General features: G+C 34.4%; 1 protein-coding gene and 1 non-coding gene across 11 annotated transcripts in view; both read right to left on the bottom strand.

The window, feature by feature from the left end:
* MAGI2 (membrane associated guanylate kinase, WW and PDZ domain containing 2) overlaps positions 1 to 26,149 on the bottom strand; it is a 1,504,283-nt gene that overhangs the window by 1,408,820 nt on the left and 69,314 nt on the right. The gene's annotated exons all lie outside the window — the stretch shown is intronic.
* LOC130027920 (U1 spliceosomal RNA) lies at positions 25,827 to 25,986 on the bottom strand. The gene has a single exon (XR_008793124.1). It is a non-coding gene; the product is annotated as a U1 spliceosomal RNA (small nuclear RNA).

Consider the following 26,149-nt stretch of genomic DNA (forward strand, 5'->3'; position numbering starts at 1 on the left):
TATTTTAAAACATATATAAAAATCTAAATAAAAATGGGGTTATATATAGCGTGGCATTAAGACAAACCTATCTGTACTCAGGAATTACTTCTGACATTGTGTTCAGGGATTACATGGGGAGAGGGTTTGGGGGACCATATGTGATAGTAGAGAGAAAACCAAGGTCAATTACATGAAAGGTAAGTGCCTCAGCAGTTATACTATTATCTCTGGTCCCATAACATACATTGTTAAATTTTTTAAACAATTATTGAGGTATCATAATTTTTAATTGGATTAATATTCATGCTTTAAGCTTACATTCATCACCATAGCACAAACATCAATACACAGCTGTCAACAGGTTCCTTCTCATCTCTTTCTACCTTTGTGTTCCTCAATTATGCTGGCACTGTTTCATTTCATTTGCTGTTCTCTATTCCCTGGACTTGTTTATTTGCACTGTACATATAAAAATATCATCCAAGATCTTCATTTTCTTTATTCTGCTTAAAAACTATAGGAACCATACTTAGCAATGCTAGAGAGACAGGGAACAGTTATTCAGACAAGTAATATTTAAGAGTTCCTATGGCTACACTCAACTGTGCTCAGAAGACACCATGCTTGTACCAATAGTGTTCAGGTGGCCATTCTATGCCAGGGATTAAACTCAGGGTCTTGAAGATTATAACGATGCAGTCTCTACTTGAGCTATTTCACTGGCTCTTTGTCTCCTTTTTTTAATGTTAATGATATCAATACTTTTCTTGTGTGTTTGAGAGTGGCATTGGGCACACACCTGTTGATGCTCAGGAATTCCTCCTGGACTTGCACTCAGGAATTATTCCTGGAGGTACACAAGGGACCATATGGGAGGCTGAAGACTGAACACAGGTTGGCTTCTTGCAAGGCATATGTCCTACCTGCTGTAGTACTGCTCTGGCAGATTATGAGATTCAAACAACTCAAAAGTCTTTTTTTATATTTAGAGTTTTAATCAAAAATATATTAATTAAAATGTTGGAATTTCTCATTAATGACAAAATCTCAAGAAAGAATAAAACAAATGGATAAGACAAAAAAAGAAAGATGACAGCAAGATTTATTTTTCTGTTCTATCAATAGAATACCACTCAGAAAATTACTAATTACATCCCAGGATAACTTATTATATTAGCTAATTATCACAGGCTTGAAGGGATCTTAGAAGTATTCTTGTTCAATTTTTACATTCTACTGATTAAAAATAAAAAAGAAGTGAGTATAAGTAATTTATTCAAAGGCATCTTTTGATGAAGATAGAAAAAAACATTAGTAAAGATCATATCTAAGTTTTCTAGCTACCAGAATATCTAGCTATTAATAAATAGTACTAATTTATTTTCAATCATTAAACATAAGTAACTACTAAATTAGTACTTTTTCAAGAATGTGGAAGAATGTGGGAAATCACATAAACCCAAGTTTGGGATAGTCCCTGGACAAAACAGCTTAGGTCTTAGGTCTACAATTCATGTATGAAAAAAATGTGCACAGAAAATTATAGAATAAAATCATTTAGGGTCTTTTAGATATAGAGGGTAACAAAGGCAAGAATAGAATAGAGCACTTGCTCTATTAAGTGTCTGTTGACGTAGCTATGTGAAATGCCCCAGCCTCTGTTCTTCTGGTACCTACAGATTTTGATGTGCTTATTAACTGTCCTTACTGTCTCCATCAGTTTAAACAATAGCTCATGTGTTAGGAGTCAGGGTCGGGGGAACAATATCTTATTGAATAAATGGCTAGCTTGTGGGCTCACTCATGGCTGACAAGCTCACTCTAAAGCCTAGCCGGTCCTTCTGTTTGTCTTCATATATGTTAAATTGTCTCATTATCTATGACCAATCCCTACTGGTTAGAGGTCAAAGGTGTCAACCCAACTGTTTTTTTGTGTCAAAATTCCATACCAGAATGAATATTCCACGATAAACAAGCATCCTGAAACACAATTTCTATAACAAAACTTGACTGCTTTTAGAGTGTAAAATCACAGATATTTGAGTCAGAGCACCTACATTTGAGATATATTTGATGACTTCTAGCTGTGAGGCCTTATAAAAGCTTTAATTAATTTTTATATAAGAGGAGGCTTTCTTTGAAAAGGAATTAAATCCATAAAAGGAAACAATAAGCCTGACTTACTATTTACTATTGCTTTGAAAAATAAATGGGTATGCATGATAGTATATGAAAATACCATGTTATATATAAAAGCATCCTTTGATTGGTATATGTTTTTGTATTTCTGCCCACTAGTAAGATGCATATAATCTAACCATAAGCAAATACATGCACATAAAATTTATAAAAAGTATATGGTGGGAAAAGTGCAATAGAGGATTGATAAAACGTAGTAAATCTTGAAACGGAGATAACTGCTTCTGTCTGGGTTGTTACAACTCTCTTTTCAGAACTTATCTTGAATCATAATTCACAGTTTACTAAACTGATTATTGAAATTACTAATATAATTGTCCTGATAGGAAGGCAACCAAATAGTACAGCAGATGCAATGCACAAACTAGCATTAACCTTTCATGCTTCACAGCTGGGTGTAGTCCTGATGATCCCCCCCCAACCAAAACACTTCCAGTAATGTGCTCCCTACATACAACACTTATATTACTACCAAACACATATAATAACATAGGATATTAAAACGTGTGTAGATATTAAAGAAAGCTAAAATGTGAGATTAATACAAATTACATGAAATGCACATTTAACTAATATGGCAAAATTACAAAACATTGAATTACATCATATATTTAACATATTTGCTTAATTCCTTAACCACAATAAATGAGTTACCAGTCCACATTCCTTGCTATTTTTATACTTATATGTATATTTTTCTACTTTTTACATAACAATAAATAATTTAAGTACATTTATATGTCCTTTAATTTGATATCAGAATATTCTGCTAAAAATAATGATGCGTAAAATGATTTACTTCATTAACATTGTGTTAGAGTATTAAGTAGTCAATTGATTCAAGGTTTTTACTACAACAGTATCTGGCACAAAATAAAGTACTCAATATTGCACTCTAGCACTGTCCTCCCTTGTTCATCAACTTGCTCAAGAAGGCATCAGTAATGTCTTCATTGTGAGACTTTCTGTTACTGGTTTGGCATATCGAGTACGCCACGGGGAGCTTGCCAGGCTTTGCTGTGCAGGCTGGATATTTTTGGTAGCTTGCTGGGCTCTCCGAGAGTGAGGGAGGACTCAAAATTAGCCCTCATTAATATTATTATTTTTATATCAGATTTAAATTTATTTCTTAAAGGAAAAAAATCACCAGTATTGAATTTTGTTACTTTTGGCACAATTCTCGCATACTCTAAAACAAAAATTACAGGTTGTTTACTGCATATATTAATATATAGTATATGATGTGTTAATAATACGCACAATACATCTGATAAAACGACAACAAATGTAATTCAAATTTATGCCCAACCTCTATGTGCTTTAAGAAATACAAAGATTACTGGGAACTATTCCTCTGCTTTGTAGGGAATAAAAATCATATATGAGGGAAATATTGTAGGCAAAATAAAGTACAAAGGTTTATGGAGAGGACTTTTTTTTATAAATATAGGGCAAATTTTATTTTATTTTTACAAAGTCTTATGTTCTATTCTCATAAGAATTGTACTCTTTGATAACTAACAACTACACATTAAAGATGTCAGATATACTAGTTTCCATCTGTGAAATGTGAGTTATGTTGATCCTCCAAAGTGAAGTTATAAATGCAGCCCACTCAAGTATTAAATTATCACAGGCATGACACAGTACCAAACAGAAGAAAAATGTACATGATTCAGCTCCACAATAGGAAACCTGAAAAATTGAAGCATAACAAGCTTCCAGCTTCTAACTACACAGCCAGCTTATGAAATGATGGCCTCCCAAGGAGCTCTAATGACAAGAGATTTAAACTCATTTTTAAAAGCATTTTCAGCTTGGGGACAAGATTCGTAACCATCCATTATCAAACAGCATCAATATCAAAATCAATAATGAAACTTCTGAACATTATTAAAATATTGGCGATGAAGTCAGGTTTTTACATTTTAGCAAGTGAAGCAAATGAAAAATAAAAAATGAATGCCAAAACAGCTGCTACATGATGAGGTGAAGAATGCAATCAAGCACAAGATGGACAGCCAAAAAGCTTCAAGGGCAAATGAAAGTATAATTTAAACCAATGTAACATCAACATCAATTGCTTCAGAACATCAGCAGCAGACAAGCATCACTGAAGGGAACAATTAGAGACAGTGACTTGATTTTGGAAAACTAGGTGTCTACAATAAAATAGGAGATAACATATAAAACAAAAAATATTCCTCCAGGAGTTAATAGTTTTAATCAATCTCATCAAAATAAGTGTGCATGCATTGTCAGATATAAATCATTTTAGCTTCCTTTATTTATATGTAATGACTATTAATTGATAAACTTAGTGAATGTAAGGGTTCTGATGAATGTCACCCTCCCCCTCAAAAAGATCAGCCCATTAAACTGAACAAAGAGTGATGCATAGTAGAGATGCTTTTACAGATAATTAAGAAATCTTGGTTAAACAGATGGAGAAGACAGATGCTCCTCTTTCTCATTCTCAAACTATGGGGGTCAAGCCATGCCAGGATTTCTTTCTGAACCAGATGTGAGGGAAATAGGTAAAAGGCATCAAATGTGGTAGGTATTGCTCAGATTATTAGAAAAACTAATTGGAATAATTAATCTTTCATTTGATTGTCAGAAACAGGCAAGAGCAACCACAGGAAAAGTTTATTTATAAACTCATTTCCCCATTTTTGAGCTTCCTTAGTCTACAGTGCTGTAGGCATGCAGAGGCTAGCATCACACCTACAGATGCTCATAAGTTTCATCACCCCTACCACCAATGTTCAAGCACCATTCCACAACCAGCAACACCCCTCTACTATTCCTCCCACCCTTTACTCTGATTTTAAAAACAACAACAATTAATGTAATGATCACAATCACAAATCACAAATCATCCTGTTATTCGTCGATTGCCTCGAGCAGGCCCCAGTAATGTCTCCTTCATCCTAGCTCTGAGATTATATTCAAGGCTCTTTAGGAGAATGAGACCCATCATTGTTACTGGTATTTGGCATATTGGGTACGCCACGGGGAGTTTGTCAGACGAAATATTATATATTCAACATTGCCTTAAGTGTTTCAAAATATTGATTTATGCTCATAAACTTTGATAAGGTGGAATGGAATTATCTTTCAATCAGATATATTTGATATATCAATACAGTGGAGAGGTGAGTGACTTGTCCAAAATCATATACCTGATACAATAGTACATTTTATAGTATCAAGAGCTCAGTTTTTCACAGGAAGAAATTTAAGGACATCCTATTTCATGTCTAGCAATTCATCCTAGTTCATAGTTTCATTAAAATAGGAAGGATAAATTTATATACATCCATATGGTCCCACAGGAAAGACCGTCAAGAAGATAACAGATTGACAGATTTTTTTCTAAGTCTCTAGTCACCCAAATAATATTTCTTCAACATCTTTCTTTTTTTAATTTTATCACAATGTTTTGTTTTGTTTAGTTTTGGTGCCACACCCAGTGATGCTCAGGGATTACTCCTGACTCTGTACTAAGGAATTAAATTACTTCTGACAGTGCTCAGGGTACCATATGGGATACCAGGGATTGAACCTGGGTTGGCCACGTTCAAGGTGAGCACTCTACTCACTGTACTACCCCTATCACAATGTTTCTTACCCATGAAGGTGAAAGATTATTTCAATAAATATTTACCAAGTGATTTTAATGTCTCGTGGAAAGAGATTAAAAGATCATGTGGACGCCCACCTATAAGATGGTCAGACTTCTTCGTCAAGACCCTAAATGATCGGTTTGAGGCTCTACATGTTCCTAAAACGAACAGATACCATTGGGCTACGCTAGCACGCAACCGGGATGAATGGAGACGTTACTGGCACCCGCTCGAATAAATTGATGAATAACGGGGATTAAGTGATTAAGTGATTAAGTGATTTTAATATCTTTCAAAATATGAATATTTCGGGAATAAGAAAATAATAATATCTTATCTGGTCTTAAATTTGAAACAAGTTTAAATGGTACTATAAATGAATTTTTTCAAATCATGAAAGTTTTTCACGTTTCAATTTACAATGATAATGACAATGATTTACACTTGGTCATAGTTTACTAAACAAAGTATTCTGATACAAGGTATGATTGGTGAAACTACCATGAAATTGGCACTGACTCAATAAACAGTCCTCAGAGGGAGGCGGATCTCTTTTTCCTGTGAGGCTGTGACAGTTGGAGACTGGACCGACAGAGCTCAGTGGGGTCTCAGGTTCTAGGAGCAAGCAGTTCTCATGCCTACCGCTGAAAACAGCACGTTACTGCAGGATTCCAACCGGGCTGTGTTCTTTGTCTTTTCTGTTCTCTTTCTCAAAGAATTTCTAGCTCTACCTCCTTAGCAGTTAAGCCCTTTACCATGTTCCCTTATTCTGATAACTTTTTCATTTCTTCATTTTCACTTGTGCTTCCCTATTGCTTTCTAACAATGAGGTCTTTTACAGTGCTTCCTAGGTAAAATAGCAATCTGCCCATTCTGCAAAACACAGGTCACTTTGCAGAAGGGCAACGTTCGTTTTTGTCCATTAGTTCTTGAATTAACTAGCATTTATAAGGAAAACCGTGTTACTCCATCAGACAGTTGAGTGTGTCATAATGTTACTGTTACCATCTTAGTATAACAGGCTTGAAATATCTTATTTGAAACTCATTTCTGATTCTTCATCACTACCTGTTTTACTTGCAGTGCCAGGAATCGAATGCAGGGGCATATTTTACTGTTATCTTACTTTGAGATATTTGTTCTACTGAGCCATCCTTCAAATCAACCAAGCTACACCTTCAACACCATTACAACTACTTTTTTTTTCAAGTTTTCTCTTATTTAGTCCTTTCCATTAACTATCTCATCTATATTTAAATCAGATATTGCCTCAGTAATACCAGGTATGCAAGGAATTTGTGATTCATATATTTGATTCAAGCGAGGAGGATGCTATTAAATTTATATAAAAACATAACCTTTTAATATATTTTAAAAGTATTTGAGCCATAGATATGGCTCAGTAGTAGAGAAATTGTCTAGCATAATGGGCACCTGAATTTAAATCCTATCACCAGGAGTTGGAGAAAGTTATTATTTGCACACAATTACTAGAATACTAATGGCCATTGACAACAGCAAACATTACTATAAGGTCTTAAGTAACAAATTTATAAACATTATATATTTAACAAAAAGTTCTGTTTTTATTGAAGCAGCATTGTTAATAAGACTTCAAATGTTTATAGATTTTTTAGGGGCATAATGCTGTCACACTACACCCCTTACAGAAGTCACAATGTAACTTCATCATAGTGCATAAAATATTTTCAGTCCAATCTCTCTCCCTACTAGTAACTTCAATTTTGTGATCAGAGTCTAATTGTTTTCAGAGGGATTGTTTACTCCTCACTTGCTTTATATACTACATCTGAGTGAGATCATTTGGTATTTGTTGTTCTTCTTTTTGAATCATTTTACTTAACACAAGCACTCTCCATTTCTGTCCATGTCGGAGTAAAAGATTTTATCTTTCTTACAGCTGAATAGTACTCTATTATGTATGTTAGACACATCTTTATCGACTCATCTGTAGTTGGGCAGCAGCTGTTTCCATATATAGGTTAAGTAAATAGCACAGCAATTATCATGTGTTGTGTGTATGTCTTTACAAATTACTCTTTTTTGTGTTTTTATGGATAGATAGTAAAATTTATGGAGCATATGGTGCTTATATTTACACTTTTCTGAAATTTCCATACCATTTTCCATATGATATGACTAATTTACTTACCAACTAACAGTGTTTGTGGGGAGGGTCCTTTTTTCCCCACATGCCAACTGTCACTTTCTGTCACTGACATTTTCTATGTAGGCTATTTCCACTGTTGTAAGGTGATATCCAATTATAGTAATTTTCATTTCCTTGATAAATGGTATGATCATGAGTACAGGTTCACATAATTTTTTTTCATCTTCATGTCTTCCCTTAAAGAAGTTTCCATTCAGCTCTCCACTGCATTTGTTGATTGAGATGTTTGTACAGTAGTTGTGTTCTCTTAGTTCTTTATAGCACTGTAGCACTGTCTTCCTATTGTTCATCGATTTGCTCCAGTGGGCACCAGTAACATCTCTATTGTGAGACTTGTTGTTACTGTGTTTGACATATCGAATACGTCATGGGTAGGTTACCAGGATTTTCTGTGAAGATGAGATATTCTTAGTAGCTTGCCGGGATCTCCTAGAGGGGTGGAGGAATCGAACTTGGGTTGGACGGGTCGGCTGCATGCAAGGCAAACGAACGCCCTACCCGCTGTGCTATCGCTCCAGACCAGTTCTTTATATAACTTGGATACTAAATCCTAATATAACTGCATTGTTATCAATGTCCTTCAGTTCTTTATGAAGTTGCTTTTTATATATTTTGCTGTATCTTCTTTTGATAAATATATTCTAAAAAGTGTTAGGTCATCTATATGAGTGGATCTCAATCACTTATTGAAGATTTTTCAGTTTGAAATCTATTTTTGTATGATATATAAAATATGCAAGTATACAAATATACTTGCCTTTATATAATTGCCTTTTTTTTTACGCTACCATTTGCCTGTAAGATTGTCAAGTTTTTACTTGGAGTCCATGTTTATTAGTAAAGTGCAAGCAAGTCTCAGGAAACGGAAAAAAATCTGTATTTTGGGGCTGGAGCGATAGCACAGCAGGTAGGGCATTTGCTTTGCACAGGGCCAACCCAGGCTTGACGGCCAGGAGTAACCACTGTGCATCACTGGGTGTGAACCAAAAAGCAAAAAAAAAAAAAAAAAAAACCAAAACTGTGTTTTGCTTGTTTTCTGATCCACTTAGAAGCTCTATGCCTTCCCATTAGAAAGTTCAGGTTGATGATATTTATCTTTATAAAACTTTTGCATGCTTTTGCAGTTTGTATATATTTGCTCCTTTACTTTCTACCCTGTACATATATCTTTTGTAAATTTATCAGCTTCCATTAGCTCTTTATTTTTCCTTCTAAGTATTTTTTGTCTTGAAGTTCAATGAAGTCTACATTGAGAACTTTAAGATAAGATCACTTTAGATCTAATTAGATCACATTAAAGCAAGTGAATCTCAAGTTCATTCTAAAGGGTCCTGATATTCTTTCCCACAGTTAGTTTTCTGTTTTGTTTCTTCAGAAATACACATGATGATGCTCAGGGGCTACTTCTGGCTCAGGACACCCATGATGGTCTTCAGGGGACCATGTAGTGCTTGGAATAATACTGAACCTCCATGTGTAATGCTTTCCATGGCCTATTGGATCATCTGTCAGGATTCCTTCCTTCCTTCCTTCCTTCCTTCCTTCCTTCCTTCCTTCCTTCCTCCCTCCCTTCCTTCCTTTCTCCCTCTTTCCCTCCCTATCTCCCTCCCTCCCTTCCCTCCCTCCTCCCTATTCCAGAACCCCTGTGATACAAAGCTTTGCTCATCTGTTTGGTTTATTATTATTATTATTATTATTATTATTATTATTGGGTCACACCTGGCAATGCTCAGGGGTTATTCCTGCTCTGCACTCAGGAATTACCCCTGGCAGTGCTCAGGGGATCATAAGGGGTTGCTGGGAATTGAACCCAGGTTGGCTGCATGCAAGGTAAATGCCCTACCCGCTGTGCTATTGCTCCAGCCCCAGTCTTATAATCTTCTTATGCCATCTTCATGTAAAAATCTTGATTTTCTTTTTTATTTACTCTTTTGATAATTTCATCTATCTTATCCTTGATCTTGCAGATTAGGTTTTTGGCTTCAAGCATTCTATTGTTGAACTGCTCTAGTGCAAGTTTTATTTCAAAAACTGCAATTATTGGCTTAGTTATTTATGTCTGGATTTTTCTCATACTATTGCAATCCTCTTCCATTGATTTTCTCATTTCAATGAACATCTCAGCACTGTTGCTTTCAAGTTTTCATCCGAGAATTTAGAAAAATTTTATCTATTTGTTGCTCTTCACAAATTTTTGTTTTTAATCCATTAATGCAAATGAATTACTCTATTTCTTCATTATACATAGTGTGAAGTAGAGACTAGAAGACATGAATCCCTGTTTGAGCAGGTTTGAGTAATGATCAGAGCTTCAAGATTACAAATTGGAGATAGAGACTATGGCTCTGGGTTTGTGTCAATCTGGATGACTTTGAATTTACACCCACATGTGAATTGCTACATCTATATACAGCATTAATATCGAGTGAGCCTGACAATAACTCTAGGTTCACAATTACCAGGGCAGATTGGTGCTATAGGGTTAAGGTCAAGTTGCCTGTATAACAATTTGTGGTTCACAGTCAAAAATGCTTAACAATGACTGTTGAACCAAAACCTCCATTTTTTCAATATTATTTTATGTTGTGAGAACGCTTAGCATAAGTCACTCTGAAAAATTTAAGTTTCAGTCTTGATATCTAATGCTTGCAGATGAGACACTCAGTAGTAACTGTGTAAGTCACTCTGGGAAAGCAGAAATCTATGCTGTTTACCTCATGAAGAGCCTTCATTTCTTTGTCCATTGGGAAATAAAATGAAAGTCTGGAAAGTAGATTATGGTGACCCAGAGAATAAATTATCCTAGACACATGATTTTATCAAAATCCTCTAACCTGACCCAAATATAAACAATTGGAACTAATAGATTTAGTTTATTTTCAGGATAAAAATCACTATACAAAAATCAGCCTATTCATTTAAAAAATCATTTTTGATAGAACTAACCCAACTCAACAACAAAAAGTAGGGGAAGTGAATTTATATTTTCAAAAACAGACAGACAAATGATTTAAATGTTCATGGAAAAGTATTTAACCTCTCTACCCAAAAGGAAAGCAAATCTACAATGAGATAGCTCCTCTCACTTGCTGATTGGCAAGAATTTGTATAATTTGGAATCCCTGAACACTGCTAGAACAGATGCAGTAAAGCTCTATGCAGTGTTTATAAACAAGCACTACATAATGACCCATAGAGGACAAGTGATTAATGATTGTAGTCAAAGTTGCAGTGTTAAGAATACTTAAGATTGGGAAAGAAAGATGGTGGCCGCATGGGAGCCTGGTGGAGAGAAGGTCTGAGCCAGCGGTGGGGGCGCGATGGATACCTCATGTGACGGGGGGGCGGGGGGGCGCTCCGGCCCGTCCTTCACGCCCGACCAAGGTCACCAGTTGCCCCCCATGAGCGGCTCTCCAGCATGGCCATGGCCCCAGAAGCACAGAGACCAATCTCTTAATTATCTGACTCTCAGTAGAAATACTTGCAGGGTTAATAACTAAAATAGCAGAAATCCAAAACCAAAAGACATCATTTAATTCTTGAACCCAGCTGTAGAAAGCAGATCATTTCACAATGCTTTTTCAGCATGGCTGAGTTTGGGGGGGGGGGTAAAGTCTAAATAATAATGGTGCAACTTTTATCAAAACAATGAAGCTAGTCAAAGTAGACAGAGTGTTAACTAGAATTCATCTACCCCACAGACATTGGGGGGTTGGGGGGGTTGGGGGGGTTATTGGGGTTCTTCGTAGTGAAAATAAGTATTGGTAAAGGGAATTGTGATTGATATTTGCATGACTGAGACCTAAACTTGAAAGCTTTGTAATTTTTCCCACAGCAATTCAATAAATAAATAAATAAATTTTAAAAAAAAAGAATACTTAAGATTAACAAAACTTAGGGGTAAGAACTGGGTTTTAGGCCATCATATTAAATTTTTTAAGTTTCCCTTTCTTCAGAAAACAAGGACTAAAGTTGGAATATTTTGGATATGTACTAAGTGTTCAATACAGGGTAGTTAGTGTAGATTATATTCTCTTAGTTTCTAATATATTTTCTTTGAAATATGTTGTTAAACTGTAAATCTTTGATTAATAATTTTAACTGTAATAATCCAGTCAGAAATTACTTTTTCAAGTTCCACTAAACCAGAATAGCAGTTTTCATATTTGTCCAGTTTTCCTCTCCAATATTGGCTCTATTTTTTAAATGTACAGTTAAAATGTCCATAGTGTTATCCCTGCTACTAGTCCTGGTATTGCTAGGGAAAAAGGAAAAGCAGTATTTCTTTCTATCCTCTCTGACAATATAACACTTTGGCAAGAAGAAATAACTCTCAATCTGTCCTTAAGTCTTGAATTTAACCATTAACTTTTTATGTTAAACCATAAATCGTCTAGAGAGATCTTTCTATCTCTCATATTTATTTTATGATTAATGCCTTAATTAAAAAATAGATTATAACTTACTGGGTATCTATTACAGTTCAAATTTACAATAAACAATGGATAAATTCAGGTTTAGTAACTAAAGAATATGTGCATTGCATTCTAATTTTGCAACCAGTAACTATGTCAGCATAAATGTCTCCATTTGTTTGTCATTATTAAAATGTCAGCCACATGCAAGGCAAACGCCCTACCTGCTGTGCTATTGCTCCAGCCCCAGCGGGTAGGGCGTCTGCCTTGCACGCAGCCAACATGGCCGACCCGAGTTCGATTCCTCTGCCCCTCTCGGAGAGCCTGGCAAGCTACCGAGAGTATTCGATATGCCAGACACAGTAACAACAAAGTCTCCAATGGAGACGTTACTGGGCCCGCTCTAGCAAATCGACGATCAACGGGAGGGCCTTAACCTTAACCTTAACCTTATTAAAATGTCATTATATAGATGTTATCATACCACAATAGATAGGAACATGTTTTTTGTTACTGAGAACCAACACTTATATATAAGGTTATGTGTACATGAGAGAAAGAACAAAAACAAAACATTTATTTTCTCAACCATGTGTTGACCTAAACAATTTCTGTAAGAGGCCTATGCCTCAGTTTCCAATATGCTTAAGAGGAATAATAACAGATTATCTTCAATGGATTAATCAAATTGTACTGTCCCTGGATCATAAGCTGTGGTGTTTACTACTCTCTTTCTCTGTCTCTCTCTCTCTCTCTCTTCTCTAGCCTTACATTTTTCCAAATAAAATAATTTTACATTATAAAAAGATTAATCAAATTCACACATATATAATGATTAAGTGGTACATGGCACAGAAAATTTTATATATTAGTAGTTTATAAAATAGTTATCAGGAAACTAAGGAATACATGATAGTGGCTTAAAATAATCCATTATTGCTTCACATATAAATCTTTGAAAATAAATCTTTTAAAATAATTTCAACAAGTGTCATACATTTCAATAGATCACCTCTGAATACTCTAATTTGTTATCTTTATTTAGAAAAAAATGATACAAAATTGCTTCTAAGTTGTTTTTTAAAACTCTGTAAGAATATCAGAATTTTTATAAAGACAAGCAAATTGAAATGAAAAACTTAAAATAACTTTCCCTTTCAGACTTTAAATTCTAAAGCAGCTGCCTAAAACAAGAGTAAAGATATGTTGGTTATTCCACTCTAACTCCTGAAAATGTCTTGTAATTCTACTATCGTCAATCTGATCTCTAAAGGGCCTATTTTATACCAATAATGAAAATTCATAATACCCACTTAAATTTTGTATCTTTGAATTTACTATACAACACAAATAATCATAGATTTTCATTCATTTATTTAAACAGAGAACTTTCATGAGGAATATAGGTATAGTTAATTATAACAAAATTTAAGAGGACTTCAGAAATAATATAAAAATATAAATACTGATAAATATTGAGTTTTAAATTAGTCATGTGACTAAAGACATAAGAATTCTGAGATGCATGGTACCCACAATTATTTTATAAATTTTTATAATTAATCATTTCCTTCTATAGTTTTCTCTGTAAATTATATATTTTGGAAAATATATAAACAGTAATTCATCATTGAAATAAATATCTATTTCTTATATCATATAGTACATATAATGTTAAATTCCAGACAAATTAAGAAATAAATGTTTAAAACAATTAAACTCAACAGAAAGAGGAAAAACAAACCACCTATTGGGTTTATACTGAATAAATCATTTCCATAAAACACATTAAAAAATAGACCAAGATGACCATATAAAATTTAAGATTTTATACTAGGTTTATTTGACCAGTAAAAATCTGAACGCATCTTAGAATCATTAGCAGTAAAATTTTTAAAGATCGCATTTTTAAAAAATATTTTTATTTTAACTCCTCTAAGAAAATGGATGTACTTTGGAAAACTAAGACAAAGCAACTTTTCAGGCCAAATAAAAACCAATGTTGCTTATTTGCCACAGAAATTGTTTTCCCTATTAATTTGCTTCAAAAATATGAGAATTCTTTTATAAGTAACTTGTAAGAAAATTTTGTAAAATGAGAATTTAGTAAAATGAAAATTTAGAATTTTATTTCCAGGGCACTAATAATTAAAAACACATTTTCTGCCTTGCTATAAAAATGCTCGTAACTAAAGTTGCATACAAAATATCTTCAAGGATTTAATGAACAATGAGTAAAACTTTAGAATGAATTATCCTTTTATAATATGTAAAACAAAAAGTTCTCAACCTTATCAGCTAAGGATATGTGACAGAGTAACACATGGTATAATTATATAAGAAATTCTTTATATTATATAAAGAAATTTATTATTAACTACATTAGATACTATTTTACATATTAATTCTCACTAGGTTCATTATGTATTTCCTTACTAGTATGGCTATATACTAGTATATGTATCGTTATATACCATTATAGTTATATTAAAGTAGTAATTAGCACCAAGACATTCAATAAAATTTATAGAAAAATAAATGTTTCAAACAAGATAATATGTGTATATATTATCATTCTACATGGGCTAGAGCTATAGCACAGCGGTAGGGCGTTTGCCTTGCACGCAGCCAACATGGCCGACCTGAGTTCGATTCTTCTGCCCCTCTCAGAGAGCCTGGCAAGCTACTGAGAGTATCTCGCCTCCCATTCTGTTACTTAATATTCCCCAGATGAGTGCAGTCCTTCTATGTCTGTCCTTCTCTTAGTGGCTCATTTCTCTTAGCATGATACTTTCCATGTAGAACCACTTGTATGTAAATTTCATGACTTCATATTTTCTAATATCTGCATAGTGTTCCATTGTGTAGATGTACCAAGGATTCTTTAACCAGTCATCTGTTCTTGGGCACTCAGATTTTTTTTTCCCAAATTTTGGCTATTGTGAACAGTAAGCAATGAACATACAAGTCAGATGTCATTTCGACTGTCCTTTTTTGCCTCTCTGAGATATATTCCCAGGAGTGGTTTTGCTGGGTCAAATGGGAGCTCAATCAATTTCTATTTTTCTGAGAATTGTCCATACTGTTTTCCAAAAGGGCTGAACCAGTCGGCATTCCCACCAGCTGTGAAGTAGGGTCAAAGGGACTTAATCTTAACAGCCAAAATTTTGTGGTATTATAAAAGAGAGCATTCACACAAAATCTCATAAGTATTGTAATGGACTAGAATATACTAAAGTCTCTATTGAAGTTGTAACGTATAAGGCTACAAAAATATATGCTTTAATAAAAACTTAAGAGCAAAGCTGCTTAGTCTGGAATACTATTTAGGAACATTTGTAAATTTGGTTTATACTCCTTTAGAACTAGAAACCAAATAATGTTTGTTTATAATAAAAAAAATGTTAGGACAAAATGTCTTTAAATTTCAGCTAATGTGTGGGTTTTACATATTTTATTTCACTTTTATTACAAAATTAGTAAAAACAGAGCTCACTCTATTGCACTTAGTAAAGATATAGTTCTAAGAATAAAAAGAAAAACCTAACCATCTACACATTGTAGCAAAATCTCTGTATTTTAAACTATTGTTGAACTTAGAAAGTATTTTATTTCAAAGAATGATGCCTTTCTACATAATAAGGAACTTGTTATTACATGAAAATTATTCACTGCTTTCTAAGTTATAAAGAAGCAAACACTAATTTTCAAAAGAGAAAAAACATAACTTTATTCATATCTGTCATCTTCTCAACTCTGCAATTTAAAGTAATAGAAACACTTGACTCACAATAAAATCTATTAAGGGTATACATTCTAAGGAAACTTCTAAAATAATTATGTAAACATTTTAAGGCAATATTTAGAGTGATATAGAGTGAGTAGGGCTCCTGCCTTGCAAATGGCCAACACAAGTTTAATAACCAGCATCCCATTTGGTCCCCTGAGCCCTGCCAGGATTGGTACCTGAGCACAGAGCCAGGAGCAAGCTTTGAGTACAGTTAGGTGTGGCCAAAAAACAGAAAACAAAAAATTCAAATAAATGTTTTATATAAATAAAAACTAACAAGAATATTTGAAAATATTACAGAGGGATACATTTAACAAATTAATGTTGATATACTATTTATGCATTATACCCTCAATTTTTATAATGGTCAAATAATATTTCACTTGTTTTCAAACTTTTTAATAAAGCATATCTCTTAGAGTAGTCTAAAAAATTCAGAGTATCAATTTCTGTATCTAAGATTAAAAGACAAATATTTGTGATTGGCAGCAGAATCAAATCAACTTGTCACTGAAGTGATTAAAAAATGAAAAGTAGTATTTTTACTTAGTTACTCAACATAACTAGCAGTTGTGGCTGATACGAAAAATCAGCTAAAAATGCCTTAGCAGACAAGCCAAAGATATTATAACACGTTATAAAAACATATTCAGTCTTGACATTTTTTCATTAGTTTCCTCACATAATTAGGTTTATTGGATGACTTTGGGGAATAATTCTACTCCGCTGCAAATCCCTTTCCTAAAATTTCAACTGTATACAAAACAAGGGATAAGCACTTTCATTAAAAATATATTAACATTGAATTAAATGCACATCACTGTTAATGTATTATTCAACTTTTCTATGATTTAAGATTTATATACACATGCATTTTGCTTGTGTATATAAATACATATACATATAGATGACAACACATACTATATCTACACTTCAATATCTATTTTTCCATATATTAATCAATCATACAGGGCATCTTATTCTTTATTTCACACAGTCAGTAAGCAGTTGTTCTTATCTTTGACTTTGCTAGCATTACCTCAGAGAATACTCACTTTTGATGTTGTCTCAGCTGTCCAGAGACTCTACATATGGTCAAAAAATAGTAGGATCAGAAAGTGTAGGGCATTTGCCTTGCACATGACCACCTAGAATCGATCCTGGGAAATACTTATGGCCCTTTGAACCCTACTAGGAGTGATCCCTAAGCACATAGCCAGAAATAAGACCCGAACACTACTGGGTGGTAACCTTAAAACTAACAAATGTACAAATTTTATAGTCATTGTCTAAAATCAACACTAAGAATATAGTTATAAAGTTTCAAATCCAGATATGTGGAGGGAAGATAGTATGTGAAAATAAATAAGGATATTTCCATGTGAATAAAAATGTTTTTGGATAAAAATAATTTCCTTTTATAAGACTCTTAACAAGTGGACTAAGGGACTCCTAAACAAGACTGGCTCAATAGGATAATAAAAAACTCAAGGATCAATTATTCTATGGGTAGAAGGTGTTTGACACAAAATCTTCAGATGAAAGCTCTTTTCTCTAAAGACAGAGAAGCCTCATTTATTTGACTCACTTCAAATTTGGTCTTCTCCAGTTGAAAAGTTTCAAGACTCTGTAGACGCAATGGCATAATCCCTAACCAGGGCTCTGTCTCAGTTAAATGAAAAATAAAGCAAATTAAGTAACTATGGGAATCACAGGAGCATTCAGTTTTATAAAAAAAAAATCAGTTACATATTATAGCAACAAATGGTATCAAGGACATACTATTTTCTATTTGAGATAACAAATTGGGAAAATATCAAAAAGTCTGTTAAGAGATATTGAGTGGAAAACTGGGGGTAGGAGTGTGAAAACTTTTTTTCCTTGCAACTAAAGAATATGACAAAGCCAAATGAACACTCTAACTATAAACAATAAGATCTGATGGGGCAGATATAAACTATACTCCCTGCCTGTTTTTTTTTTTTTCAGCTTGGGTTTCAAGGGTCCATACCTATGAAGTCTGGGAAAAGGGCAGTGAAATCTTTTCAAGAGCAATGTTTGGATAGGATGAGTATCTCTGGAAAGATCTATTTTTTTTCTCCTATATTGTACCTAGAAAAATAAAATGTGCGGAGAGCCCGGCAAGCTACCGAGAGTATTCGATATGCCAGACACAGTAACAACAAAGTCTCCAATGGAGACGTTACTGGGCCCGCTCGAGCAAATCGAGCTATACCATGTGTGATGAAGATTTTTACTTGAGTTGCAAGTTTCCAGTTCAGGTCCTCAGGCGAATAGCCCGGTCACAGTAAGCTAACTTTGCCAAAGATGGTACTGTTGAACAAAGCATGGAAGTGAACACAGGAACTATAGATAAAACATGATATATTAAAACACTGACACTGTCACTCTCCTCCCGCTGTTCATCGATTTGCTCAAGTGAGCCCAGTAACATTGTGAGACTTGTTACTGTGTTTAGCATACATCACAGGGAGCTTGCCAGGCTTTGTCCTGCTGGCGAAATACTCTTGGTAGTTTGCAGGGCTCTCTGAGAGGGGCAGAGGAACCGAACTCCGGTTGGCCATGACGGCAACGTGCAAGGCAAACCCTCTACCCGCTGTGCTACCACAACACAGTCATTACATTTCTTGTGATTCTATTACAGTTTTTCTACTCACATCAAACAAATGGGTTTGATGTGAGTTTATAAATTTATAATAGCCAAGTTCATAACAACCAAAAATTGTGAATGCTACTATATTTACTTTTCTAATTTATCAATTTAAATATAACAGAAGCAGAAATATCTCCAATCATTTGGGAAAGCAGAGTATATAAGATTCTTTTCTAAACTTAGAAGAAGCAGGGAGAACTGGCTTTAAAAAATAGTTTACAGACCTTTCAAAAAATGTTGGGTAATAGTAGGAAACTTCTTGTGACATTACAAAAGTCGTCAAAAGGGTCTAAGTGATACTATAACTTTCCTTGCACACAGCTGACCTGGGTTGATTCCTTGGCATCCCATGTGGTCCATTGAGTTTACCAGGAGTGATTTCTAAGTGCAAATCCAGTAGTAAAAAAAAGTAGCTGACGATTTGTAACAAACTGAAAAAATTGAAAGAAGAAATAAATTATATTTGGACATTGGATTTCTTTGTCACTCTGGGTACCTTAGGAGTACCATAACAAAAAAACCTCTGAAAAGTAACAGTTTAGTGAAAAAGAACACTCTAAAAGCAATTAATTTTTCTAAATTTTTATCAAGACATATTTTAAAACAAACCTTCAGGAAACCTGGTTTCATCTTACTAAATTCAAGAAGCTTTCTTCATAAAAAAACATAATTAATACTTTACTGAGACAAAAATAAAGGTTTTTTGTGTGATTTTTCCTTGAAAAGTTGATTAACCACAAGCAATAATGGCTATAATAATAAGCATGAATCTAACATATACATCATTTACTAGAATTTGATAATTGTCTTTCCTTCACTCTCACAAATCACAATAAGAAGGCATATTATAAATTAATGATTTTTATTCATCAAAAAATTACTCTGGTATTTTTATTCTTCACTCATATCTATTTGCCGTATCTGCTTGGCCGAGAAACTTTAATATAATCTTTAAATTACTAGATTGTGTTGAAAGTTGAAGTCTGTTTCATTAAATGGCAGGAAAGGTGTATTTTTCCCATTTTGCTAATATATTATAAAGAATTAAATGCGGATTTCAGTAATAATAGGCTCCAGTAACATCTAAGTACTTAGTATCAGACAAGCTGCATAAGAAAATGGTAATTACCAAATATAGCACCCAATGTTTAAGGGAAAATAATGAGATTCTTGTAAGGATTTTTAAAGGTTTTCTTTCTCATTCCTCTCTCCTTTTGTGCATATTCATATGGCCAAATGAAACTAATTACTAATGTTCATTTAAAAATAGAATTCCACAGTATTTTAATTATCCTTTTACATGACTACATAGAACATATAATAAAAATAGGTATAAAATATAACTCATATTTTCTATACTAAAAATTATTACATCAATTTCAGTATATTAACATTTATAAAGGTAAAGGTAAAGGCCCTCCCGTTGATCGTCGATTTGCTCGAGCGGGCCCAGTAACGTCTCCATTAGAGACTTTGTTGTTACTGTGTCTGGCATATTGAATACTCTCGGTAGCTTGCCGGGCTCTCCGAGAGGGGCGTAGGAATCGAACTCGGGTCGGCCATGTTGGCCGCTTGTAAGGCGAACGCCCTACCCGCTGTGCTATCGCTCCAGCCCATTAATCTTGCCATATGTGAAACTTTACTTTTTTATGGGAAATCTAATCACTAATGCTTGTTCCACATAAATAGGCAATTTATTTTCTAAAATATATACAAATTGTGTGAATAACCTAACTCTCCTATCCAAAAAGTTGAATACCTAAAAGTAGTTTGCTTGGCCAAATTTACCATTTTGGTGAAAAAAATGCAGTCATTTACTACATCACCAAAACGATATAGATATGAGAGAAAACTCATATTTAGTTTCATTTTTAAGTATGAGGGAATAAAAGATACATAAATATTTTTGTGTACCTTTTGAAGAGCTGATGATGAAATTGGAGAGTTCCTAATTTACCAATTCTATTATGTGTTCAGCCTGTAAGTTTGACCAGATGCTAGAACTACTGGGATATACCAACTCTTTACTAAGACATGGAAACACAGACTGATCTCTTCATCCAGGATAAACACAGGAATTAAGTAGCAAGGTTCTTTACATGCTCTTTCCATGGAGTTAGACTTGAAATTTATTATGAAATATTCAATTCAGGTGAGTTTTCTCCCATACCTGAGCTAATGCATAAATTCTGTGCCACATCCCTTGATATCTCTGCTATATAGACAGAAAAGGATCTTGCCTTATCCCAAACCACTTGCATTCTTAGATTTTCCATTGCCTCTGAGCATTATATATAAAAATTTGTTACATAATATCTAATATTAGAAGGAAGGAACAGCAAGTAATTATCCCAATTAGCCCTCTGACTATGCTGAATTGTGTTAATCCCCATTTCTTGTCATTTCTAGGCAGGATGTCTTTCCTACTACAAAACTTAGTAACATATTATTTTGAAAAATTTACACAGATGATATTCCATGAATCGAATCTGTTCCAAGATAATTAATTACAGTACAGAAAAAAGTGGTGCTCGCTGAACAACCGAATTACAATGTAGGTATTTAAAAAATAGAGCTGAAGTTCTCAAACACAGAAGCAGTCCCTTGCATAAAATCCTTAGTGAAGTCATGGCATGCCCTACTTCTTCACTCTAAAAACAGGAATCATGCTGTTCTTAAAAAAGAACTGCTTAAAATAGCAGTATTTTGGTTTGTTGTTGTTGTTTTGGGGCCACATATGGCAGTGCTCAGGGTTTGCTCCTTGTTCAGTGCTCAGGTGACCATATGGGGCCCATGTGTCAAGCTTAAGTCAGATAAGTGCAAGGCAAGCACCATATGCACTGTACTATCTCTACAAGCCTGCAGTTTTTGCTTTAAATCTTAGAAAATTGTCACTATACATTCTCAAAGCAAGTCACTCACATCTTATTGTAATTATCTAATATAGAAGAAAACTGGTCTTAAGCATGAGACTATAAAACCAAGCTCCCGGGAGAGAACAATGCAGAATCTCCTGCCCCCGCACCTGGCTGTCCTCACTGGGGCCCCTCGGAGGGAGGCGGGTTGAGTTTCCCTCCCCACTCCCAGCAGTGCCCTGGCAGCTGAAGACCTCCAGAACCAGCCACAGCCATGCTCAAGATCACTCTCCAGACACTCAGATGAGCCTTACGCATGAAGGAACTGGAAGAGGAACCTAGGTTTGTGGAACCCGGGGCTGAGATCTCCAAGGCTGCTCGAATCGGGACTGGACCTCCTCAACCGAGATCCCCCAACTTACAGTAGTATGACCATCACACCCACCAACTGCCACCTGCACCATGTAATCCCATCAACGGCCAAGACCCAGAGACTATAAAACCAAGCTCCCGGAAGACCTCTTATTGGCTAGTTCTTGCTCTCGGAGAACCCAGCAGGCTACTGAGAAAATCCTGCCCACACGGCGGAGTCTGGTCAGCTCCCCGTGGCATATTCTATATGCCAAAACCCAGTAACAACAATGGGTCTCATTCCCCTGACCCTGAAAGAGCCTCCAACGTGGCACTTGCTAAAATCTCAGGGCTTGGATGAATAGAGACATTTCTGATGCCTGCTTGAGGAAATCGATGAACAATGAGATGACAGTGATATAGTGATAGAAGCAAACTAAATTCCTAAGCCACTCTAAAATTAAAAAAAAATCTAACTCTTTTAAGATTCTTATTTAATATAGAAATATGTTTATTATGTCTCAACTTTTGGGCAGATGATAATGTGAAATTTCAAGAAAGAGTTCATTCAGATGTAGCACTCTTGGGAGTAATGATATTATGTGTTTCTTAGGTTTGATGGGATTTAGCTGAGAACACAGCACTGCATCAATTGGCTCAGGTTCTGTAAGTTGATTGTAAAAATTAGCTCAATTTTGAAGAGTATGAGCAAATTACAGAAATATATATGCATATATATAGTAAAATTAAGGCATTAAAAATATTTGAGGGGCCACAGAGATAGTAAAAAGGTAGGGTATTTACTAGGCATTCAGATGACCCAAGTTCTATCACTGGCACTCCATAAAGCCCCCCTAATACCAGGTTTATGATCCTTGAGCACAGATAAGAGTAAATCCTGAGAACCACTGGGTTACCAACCTTCACTCTACCCCGCAAAATCATCTTTTTTATATAGAGGTAAAAGAAAAGGCCTATTAAATGAAATCTAAAAAATTAATTATGGTCCCAGAGTGGTAGTACAGTGGAAGGGTGCTTGTCTTGCCTGTGGCTCACCTGGATTTGATTTCTGGTGTCTTGAGCCTCTTAGTAGTAAACCCTGAGCCCCACAAGGTGTGGCCCCCAGACAAACAACAAAAAAAGTAATTGTGTGAAGTAATAGAATTAAAGAAATCTATAAATTATAAAAAATTTGAACCTAATTATGAATTTAAATAATGAGGGCTTTTAGGTTTATGGGTGATATTTGAAACCAAACATAGTTAAATGAAAAAGCCTCAACATCATAAAATGTGTCACAAGGCTATAGGAGCAGTCCTCTGGTTGAATTTTTCATTCCTTGGAAAACTCTCTGCTAGAATTACACAAGGTTCAAAGACTCTGATTGCTCCTCAGGTTTAAAATGTTAGCTCCCATTATGAGTCTTAAAACTCAAGGTTTTACATTTTCATGGTGACTCTATTTATGTTTAATCATTGCATTAAGATCATTGTAGTATAATTTAACCATTACATTATTTCCAATTTTTGTGAAGATACAGCCCTCATTATTAATTAGGATTGTGAGTCTAGTTTACTTGCTATTGGATATTATGTGTGCCTGCATATAAGTTCGTTTATCTCAATCCTTTCCTCATGTTCTCTAAATCAGTAAAGCAGACTAGTCAATGTGAGGAGAATGCTGAGTGAAGGAATAAATGAACAAAGAGTACTGTCTAAATATAGATTAAATCCTGAAGCTTTAGATATTGTTCTACAGGAGAGCATTACAAAGAATCATGAATTGAATTTTCCCCATTATAATTATATGCAGTTAGTTTTCTCTGACCTATGAAGCTGTGAATTCTTTGAAATCTACTGGGAGTTGAACTATTCATCTGTGTTATTTCATAATTCAGCACAACTGCAAGTATAATAACAGACTGTTGTCACCAAAATGCCACTTTCTGGGCACACAGTTAATCACATTTGCCAGAATTCCTTAGTTTTAGGTCCAGTGGTATGACTTGTGATTAAATGTATGCAACTTCCCGTTCTATGCTCTTAGGAAGTGTCTGCCTGTGCCGTGGTCTCCTTTCCACTATACCTGGTATTTGATGATTGAGCCACAGAACAGATAATCACTGAATCATCTGGGGAACAACGATCTGTTGATGAAGAATATCTTTTTGGAAGGGAGAGGCAAGGAATATGCTCATATTGCAATATTTAAGGGGGCACTTTTTCTCACATACTCAAATAATTCTTAGACAACCTTATTAATATGTCAGTTATTTAGCAAAAATTCTAGTTGGAGAACAAGAGACTTTGAAACAATGCTAAAACATAGCAGTATATGGAGTCAATTAGAAGGTGGGAATTAATTTTAATTATGCCAACAAATACATTACCCTAATACTAGAAGGAAATTAACCAATATAATTCAACTATAGTGAATATACTTTGGAATAAACTAAGTGGTTAACTAGACTTCATTGAAATTCCCTTTCTAGAGATTCATTATTCAAGAGGAATAGTCACTTGATTCAGAAACAATATGTGTCTCCAAAGTAACATCATTAAAATAGAAGATACACTTGTATTCCATATATACTAAGTGAAACACCTGGAGGTTTAATTGAAGGTTATTTGTTTCATATGCACTGAGAAAAAGAGTTTTGAATTTTGAAAATGTGAGAATCTTTTAAAGCTATATAAAATTAAAGGACATAGAGAAATGAGTCTTAGTACCATGAGTGAAGGTGGTTGCCTTGCATACAGCAGATCCTTATTCAGTCCCTGGCACCACAGGTGATTCCTCTTTGCCCAGTCAAGAGTCATCCCAATGTGGAGAGCAGGAAGAAATTCCTGAGCACAGTTATGTATAGCCCCCAAACAAAAAAACAATAAAAAAATTTTAATGAAAATAAAAATTTGACAACATAGTTCTTTACTATGTTCCTCTCCTGCTGGGGAGTTTCTTTCTCTTCTATTTTCCAATAAACCTTTCTATTGAAAAAAATAACTAACAATATAGGTGCAAACAAAATATTGTCTTATTGTCTTATGTTTAGTGCTTTCTTAACATCGAGTTATTACTGTAACATAAGATTATTTTAATTGGAAAACAGAGTAAAAGGATTAATAGTTATCTTGTACTTTGTTTGGTGGCTATTTTATTATAATGTCTTATATATAAATATGTGTATTGTACATGTACATGTATGCATTTATTTTAAAGATAAGTGTGACATAAAATAATAAATTACCCTGATTTCTACTTAATTATAATAGTAACATTTTTTCATGCTCCCAAATTAGTCTTTTATATATATTAACAACTGCTTAAGCTACTCTGCTTGAATGCACTCCTGTTTTACCTTTTCCCACCTACTGAGAATTACCTTCCTACTCTAATATTCTAAACTCGCACTCATCTCATAACATCATTCCATGACCATTATAACAAACACTGAGGAAATCATTTATGATTATTTTATAGGTAGATTTTCCAAATTTGGAGTTTTTAATTCTAAAATTATAAATGCTTTTAAATTAACTTACAAAACTCATTTTATAGCTATCTCTAAAATGGTTCATATGTGCAAAAGTCTAATTATAGCTGAATTTTCAGTTAGTAATAACCCCACATAGATTAAATAACTTGATAGGTGATAATGATTTCATATACTTACTTTTATTAGCAATAATTTGTTTACCAATATGAAAATATTGTGGTTCCCGTGTACCCACCATTCCATCCAAGAGACTATGAATGTAGTCCCCTACTATCACAAATTATTCATTCAAGTTTCCCATATTTGGGGAAAATGCAGGGATAGCACGTTTGGAGTATAACGCATAACCTTGCCCTAGAAAACCCACCCTTATGATTGTGTTATCTCCCTTGCCAGGTAAGTCTTGAAAAGATACTTGATAATATTTCTCTTTGTAACTTTAGGGTAATTCAACTGTGCCCCCACATGTGGTCTATCACAGAAACTATTCCATATAGACTCGACAGATGGTGATTTGTGGGGTTGGAGGATCATGTAATGTCTATTAGTGCAGTACTTACAATCCTT

Source organism: Sorex fumeus, unplaced genomic scaffold, assembly GCF_029834395.1.
Source record: "Sorex fumeus unplaced genomic scaffold, SorFum_2.1 ptg000037l, whole genome shotgun sequence".
Classification (NCBI taxonomy): domain Eukaryota; kingdom Metazoa; phylum Chordata; class Mammalia; order Eulipotyphla; family Soricidae; genus Sorex; species Sorex fumeus.